This window comes from Nilaparvata lugens, unplaced genomic scaffold, assembly GCF_014356525.2.
Source record: "Nilaparvata lugens isolate BPH unplaced genomic scaffold, ASM1435652v1 scaffold2899, whole genome shotgun sequence".
Lineage (NCBI taxonomy): Eukaryota > Metazoa > Arthropoda > Insecta > Hemiptera > Delphacidae > Nilaparvata > Nilaparvata lugens.
In genome coordinates, this window is record NW_024090358.1 from 30,123 (window position 1) to 38,218 (window position 8,096).

Below are 8,096 nucleotides of genomic sequence, written 5' to 3' on the forward strand. Positions count from 1 at the left end.
GTAAATAGGTTATGTGAATAAGTATAAGTGAATAGGTATAAGTGTAAGTATAATAGGTATAAGTGAATAGGTTATGTTGTAGTAATCACAATGTTGTGGTAGTTTTCAATCACAAAAGTAGTATAAATCGTTTCTCAGACAATAATAATTTGTTTAACTTGAAAAAATGAGCGCAACTTGCTATGTAAAATTGAATCGAGCAGTTAGCCCGCCTAAGAGCGAGAGAGACAGAGTGATTTTGTTGAGGATGTGTGAAGGTAAAAATAAAATTTTGTTAATATGAAACTCCGTGTGAGATTCTTTATATAAATTAATGATTTAAATATAATTCTTTGTATAAATAAATGTTTTAAATTGTTACTATTATTTCATCCTTCTTCCTACTATAGGAATGAATATTCACATTAAAATTATTTTATCACTCAAAGTCATTGTCACGTAAAACTTTCGCCCGTATACCAACTTTACAGGCAACTATGCAATTTTTTTCTAGACATTTTAAATTGATAAATTATTTATTAATTTTCGAGAAAACAACAACAGGCCAATGTAACTTACTGAGCGCGAGGTCTACTGTTCACATAACTACTAGTATTATGAATTTATTTGTGTTTTAAAATTTTCCGTTCCTTAAAATTTGCCGCCCTGGGCGGCCGCCTGGTCCGCTCACCCCTGGGGCCGGCCCTGCATTTAAGTCTCTAGCTATCACAATCCTATAATCGGAGTGTCTATTCGATAAAACAAGCAAGTACTACTACTACTGGTACCGCTTTAAATAAATATAACTGGGCAAGATTGACTCCTCACATAATATTCAACTTGCATACCAACTTGTTGACAAATTACTCACCTCCAGCTCTGTATGAAGACAGAGCGCGTTGATCAAAATCGATTACTTATATACAGCTTTGATCTTGATACGATTAAATTATTTTTTGACGTTTGCAATAATATCTGTGGTTTGAGTAAATGCACAAAGAATTATTATTTTTATTAAGTAATAAGTTCTACTACCTGGCCACTCTATACATCTAATGTTCTACACAGCATATGATTAGATGACCAATCTCTTTGTGCTAGTGACGCAGCCCCTTCTCCCTTGTCCTTGACAAAAGCAGCAAGCACTCTAAGCAGCAAAGTTTTTGTAGTTTCTAAATTCATTTAGATAAAACGCCATTTTCTAGCTGTCCTGAGAATTATAGAATTGAAGAGAGTCATTATCGTTATCAAAGGTTTGTAAAAATCTTTTCTATTCTATTATTTCACATAATTCTCATTCATCTGGTATTGATTTTTTAGTAGAACCATTAATAATCTTTGTTCATTAACCTGTGTTTTGTTTTCTTCTAGGCTATATTATTTTTATGATACCAAGTAGCCTTGAATTATTTCCAGTTTTGACATATTGTTTGATTACCAGAGTTTTCTTTGATAAATATCAGAGTTTTCACTGTTTCCAAATTGAGCCCAGTTATTTACTTTTAAAAACAGCAATGTTCATTACGCCGTAACTTCCTTGTTGATGAATCTGGCTATGACAAACAAAAGACGTAATAATACAAGATAGGAAAGCAAAGATTACTGTTGTTTCCTAATTATTATTGTGGCTAGAGTCTATTTCCAGTGCAATTATACTTTTGTTTTATTATATTTGTATTAGTCGAATCTTAATTTTCATTTGTATAGAAATATTATTTCACTAGTTTTTTTTTAAATTTAATTTGGCAAATAATTGTTGAGCTTTTTTGGTATAATTAAAATTTTTAATTTTGAAAACCTCACATATATTTAATGTTTGTGGGAGTGTTTTTAACGAAAATTGCCTAATATCAACCTAACCTATCAAAACCTGTGGTACCAAGTCTTGTGTAAACAAAAGACGTACCGTACTTCCGTTTGAATTTTCTTCCCTTTGTTCCCAATAATTCAAGTTACATCATATCAATTCCTAAACCTTAATAAAATTGGATTGCTCTATCTAAAACAAGAAAAATCTCTGATAGCCTATCCTAATAAGTAATATCTTTGATTATGGATACTTTAATACGTTGTTTACATAATCAAAGGTAATATCAAGTTTCATAAAGTTAATTAGTAACAAAAGGCCTATGCCTCTTTCATATTAATTTTTAATTGCATTCTTTATATAGCTTTGGTATGTAATCTATCTTATCAAGAAAGACGAGTGTGCCTACTAAATAGTAAATATTAATTAATGAAATAGTCTTTAGTGTGCCGATAAAACAAATATGTTTCATAAAAAATGTATTTCTGAGAAGTGTAACCGCAAAGCACTACGTTATTGTGTTTGGTTACAGCTTCTGTCCTGACTGTCTCATTTAAATTAACGGATCCCATGAAATTAATAATAACTTGACTTTGGGTAGCCTATAGGCCTGCCTATTATGGTCTCAATATGCATTACAAAGCTAAGTTACATTTTTTGCTAATAAAATATATTCAATTTTGAATTCGCTCCCCAAATAATTGCGAGTAAATGTCACATTCTACTCTTTTTTTAATTCTACAATCAGGATGCTTCTTACTATAAAATTCATGTTTGTGCCTATGCATGAATTATCCTAAATTTTGTTTTTTAGTCGTTTTCAATTGATTTTTGACCAAAAATTTTTATAATTCCTCCTTCAAGTTTCCTATATAGGATTTTATGTTTATGCTTTTTTGATACGATGATGAGATAAGATCAGGGAGGATTTAATAAGGATGTAGAAGATTGTTAGAAGATAGAGATGCTTGGAGGATTGTTGTGGAGGAGGCCAGCAAAGCCTCCACTGCGAGTAAACAGGCCATTAGAGCTTGAAAAAAGTTGATTAACAGGGTCTATTCAACAGTATAAGAATACATTGGGCTTTCCAGTTTTGATGCTCTTTTCTATTGGCTTGATTGTTGCCACTAAACTACCCTCATATCTTACCATAGGTTTTCAATTTAAGTAATGGGCTTATATTATATAGTTTAAAATGGTTTTATCAGCTTCTGCTCCACTCCATGTTTGAAGATTATAGATACCCACCCCCATTACTGTAAATTACTGTACTATCATTAAATGATAGACTAACTTTTATCCCATTTATCTTGGAAGTGATTCATCCTTTATCTTCCCACTTTTAAATACTTGGAAAAAAATGCAGTAATTCATCCTTTATCTTCCCACTACTTCCTTAAAGTGAAAAAAAATTAAACTACTCCAATTCAGCTTTTTAATTACAAAATCGTATATAATCCTGTAAACGTTAGTACTTCATTATCGCAAAAATTTACGTAATAAAAAAGTATTCTCATTCCTTTCATTTTACATGATATTGATTAGAAGTAGGCTATAAATAATATAATACATTCCTGATGATAGAAAACTAGACATGAATACTATATATTTAATTTTTATTTACTTATTTTAGTTTATTGAATAAAAGTTGAGAATATAATTATAAAGCTGTGTTGTTGCGGCAAAAGGTTTTTTGATGCTATTCTATTACCTAACAATAGAAAAAAGATATCAAGCTTATTAGTTTTCTTGATTCTGATATGAAAGTATTGAGTTCAATAATTGAAGCTCCGCTTTCTATCAACACATACAAATATTGTTATAATAAATAATGACATTTGACTTATTAAGATAACATTAAAGTGTCGAATATACTGTGAAGGTTTGTGACTAGGCATTCAATTTACATAAGCTAAGCATTTATTTGGTTTGCTACCAATGCAATATTGCAATGCGGGATGTGGTTTTAAAATTTTTCCAAATAAGTCAGAGTTGAACTACTTGATTGTTTTCGTGCTCTAGACTCTATAGGGTAATTGATGTTGAAATAATATGAGTTAAATTAAACCAAAATATCAAGTTTTGAAACAAGAGTCTTAGTAAGCTATTCCATACAATTAAAGTAATATATTGATGTGATTGAATACTGTAATAAACATAAATTCAAGCCCAGTTTCTAGGACATGTAAAAAAAATATTTGAAACCCATTTCAATATAATAAACCATAGAATCTAATAGGTTTAATGGTCTATTAGATTTGAGGAGTGTTTTAGAAACTGGGCCCAAGTTTTACAGAATTAAAAAATGTAAAAAAATATCATTTTAACCATACAATTCCTGGTTGTCGTATTTCAAAAAGTCTAATCTGTAGATTATTTATGGAGATGCATTCATTAAGTAGCAGAAACCGAGCAAATATCATTTGTATATTTGGCAATAGTCTACAGAAGATTTAAAACTAATCAAGAATATTTTCAATTCTGTATTCTCCAGGATTATGTAATATTTTTCATGTTACGTAATATTCCAGAGACCTTACTACATCTGTTGATCAGGCTTCTCATATTCTCAATATTTTCATCAATGTTTTTCGATTGTTATTGAATTTCAATATACATCAATATTTTTCCTCGCTGCTTCCTATATTATTGTCTTTGTGGAGTTTGAATGATAAAAAATTGTATTATTTGTAATAGAATCGGGTTTTTTTTTGTAATAGGTGGTTTTTTTCCTTTTTGGATGTTACTGGGCTTTAAAAGCATAATATTAAAGTACGATTTCGCCGTACTTGGTATATATAAAATTCCTATTAGCCCCAATGCTAAATGATACCCACATACAAATAAAACAACTTCCAGTGTAGTATGGCATTTTCATTGAAATTTCAGATTTTCAAGTTTTTCCACTCGAATGATACATTAACGTAAAGTACTAGGAAAGAATTAACTATTCTAGTATGAGAATAATTTTTATAGTGCACAAGACCTGTCTGTGGCCAGCTCAAACTATTTCGGTAATTACAACCAATTTTAGTAATTTCAAGCAGACTAGAGGTCTTGAGCCATGAAATGCACTAGTAATTTTAAACTTGATTTTTTATCGCTCTCATCCTCAATTTATTCAACATGAATCGTCTTACTACTATTTTTGGGGAAACGCCAATTCAGTTACTCAAAATATATGCGATAAGATAATAATTTATATTTGAATTGTAAAAGTTATTAAAAATAAAAATTAATCTAGTGTAAGTGATTTAATTCTCTTTCTTTGACTGAAAATTCTGAATAGTTTCAACTAAATTATCAGGACTGGTACACTCACCAAAGTGATAACTTCTTTGTTTGATAAGTCAGTGTAACTGAAACCTATTGTCCTCAATATTGTCGCTCATAGCTTTTCAATCAATCAGTCTAATATTTGACAAACTCTACAGTGTTGCCGGATTGCCACTATTATCTTTAGAAAGTTGAGTTCAATGTAACATTGAGTTCAATCCCCGTCTTCACTACCATAAATTTGTTTAGTAACAGTTGTCAAACCTATCCTGGAAAGGGAAAATTCTAATTTTTAAATTCAGTTTGAAAAACTGTTTGAATTAATTTCAAATTCAACAATGTCCGTTGAATTGAAATTGATTCGATTATCTATTACTTCCTTATCAAAGTTTTTTCTGATATGTTTTTAATTGCAAATAGAGTCACAACTGAAATTTTTTTAACAGCACCGTACTCTTGTACTCGTGACTCATACTCGTCTAGGCCTCTTGGCCTAATTTTTGGAAATAGCTATTGAAACATTAACGGTTAATTTTTCTATTACTGTAGTTCACTTTGAGTTGAACTGATCAGTGTTGAAATTTGTTTTATCCGTGCTCAATTAGGATATGAATGTTAAATAAATTACCTTATTCCAAATAACTTTCTCATGGACAATAAGACCAGCGGAAAAATTAAACTGGATATAAAAAACTGGACCTACAGTAATTTCTTCTTCAGTTTAGATATATAAGACTCAAGATTTCTGCTCCAGCATTGTTTTTTCATTAGTTTTTTTCTATTTTTCAGTGGACTAACTTACCTTTATTTTGCGTACTTATTCTTCTGTTTTTCTTCCCTTCCCCCCATTGCTCCCTTCCCTTTTTTCCTCATCACTTCTCTCTTCTCTTCTTTGCCTGCCTATTACATGGGAAACCATAGTTGGCTAGGTATCTTCCTCTCTTTTTTTTCTCTTCTCCAACACACCCAACCACAAAGCCCATGGTTATATTTGTAACATTTTATTGTATTTTTTTTTTGGTAATTCTTTGTCATTTTGTTTTGTGTGTTTTAATAAATTGAAAAATTGAAATGAAATTCTCTTCTTTGATCTCATAACTGATTCATTGTATTTGTAACTGATTCAATACTGTAAATTTAACAAATCTATTTGATTCATATACAATTCTGATAAAAACAACAGGCATTTTGCTAAAAACTGCTTCAAACTTTTAATATTCAGAATAGGCCTACACAGTGTAGAGGTTATGTAAAAAATGATTATTGAATTGTCACACAATTATAAGTCGAAATATGTATCTACTAGAATTTTGAATGAATGTGATCAATTAATTATAAATACAAATTCAAATAAAAATTTCCATCACAATTGCAAAAAATATTCAGAAGTATTGAGCTTTATATATTTCAGGTGGTGTCAATTCTTGATTCTTTCATATTTTCTAAAAAGTATTTAAATAATTTTAATAAACTATTTTCAGAAATTAAAGAATGGCAACAAGGAAGAAAGTGCTCCTGAAAGTGATAATCCTTGGTGACACTGGAGTTGGCAAAACATCTCTCATGAACCAGTATGTGAACAAGAAATTCTCCAATCAGTACAAGGCTACCATAGGCGCCGACTTCCTCACAAAAGAAGTTATGGTTGAAGACAGGATAGTCACCATGCAGGTATGTTATTCAAATCACAAAATTCCTTTTAACAATCACTATCCACTTATTCATTGTTATCATACATAGTTCATGGAAACAAGATCATTTTCTCGGGCTCTCTCGTGTTTCTGATGGACCCATTAAGTGGTTAATCCCAATTTACCATCATTTATCCAGTTATTAATTATTCTAATCATAAATCATGAAATCATAATCGGGCACTATGTTTTTCTCGGGTGTTTCTGATGGAAACGATAAGTGATCGGTCCCGACTGCCTTATTAGTTATATGAGAAGCCCTGCAATTGATCAGGTGCAACCTGGGAACACTGACACCAGACCTCTTAACTAGCAAGGTCACTCAATTCTATTATTATTGGAAGCTTAGCCCAAATCCGTTCTTCGCCAAACTTTTGGTGAATATCAACCTTCTTAAAAACGATATCTTATGTAGGCCTAAGCGTATGAGCTCAACTCAAGAATTTTTCATAAAATACTGTATATAAACTGGAGGGTTTAAATTTGTATAATAAATCAAATTATGATTTAAAATTAAACTCAGCAATCGCTGTAAATTTGAAAAGAATTGAGTAGGCTACTATATACATACATTTGAAATCTACCTAGTATTTAATCCATCGTATTTGAAAAATAATTCAATTTATTCATTTCATTTATGAAAACATAGAAGACAAATATACAGGCTGTCCCACGAAAGGTGTAACAGTCTTTGGATCAAAGACCATCGATTCTACATTGAATTTGCAACAAAAAATGTCCAGTAAAATTTTCCTTAGTTTTCGAGATATATAGGTTTTTCGATATTTTTGAAAAAAGTTGATAACTAGAAAGCTATCAGTCAAAATATAATTCCAAGAACATGGTTGGAAAGAGGATGAAATTTGCAATAAGATTCATATAATTTGTTCCTTTGTTTGACGTTTTTGAACTTTTTATGAGCGTTCAAAGTTGAAAAAAGTACATTCGTCGAGTTCAAAGCCAAATTTCAAACAGTTTGAACACTCATAAAACGTTCAAAAACGTCAAACAAAGGAACAAATATATTAATCTTATTGCAAATTCATAATCTTTCCAACCATGTTCTTGGAATTAGATTTTGACTGATAGGTTTCTAGTTATTGACGTTTTTCAAAAAAAATCGAAATGTCTCGAAAACTAAGGTTGATATAAGACAATTTTACTTGACATTTTTTATTGCAAATTTAATGTAGAATATGTGGTCTTCGGCTGTTACACCTTTCGTGGACACCTGTATAATTATTATATAAATCTATTTTTAGAAAAGCTAACGTGTGCTATCGATGTGATAAAGAAACTTTAATACAAGTAACAGCCTCCTATATAGTAGATACTTCAACTTG

General features: G+C 30.5%; 1 long non-coding RNA gene across 1 annotated transcript; it reads left to right on the top strand.

Moving 5' to 3' along the window:
* Positions 1-629: 629 nt before the first annotated feature.
* Positions 630-6,580, top strand: LOC120355570. The gene is made up of 2 exons (XR_005573595.1): positions 630-1,232; positions 6,544-6,580. It is a non-coding gene; the product is annotated as an uncharacterized LOC120355570 (long non-coding RNA).
* The last annotated feature ends 1,516 nt before the right edge of the window (positions 6,581-8,096 follow it).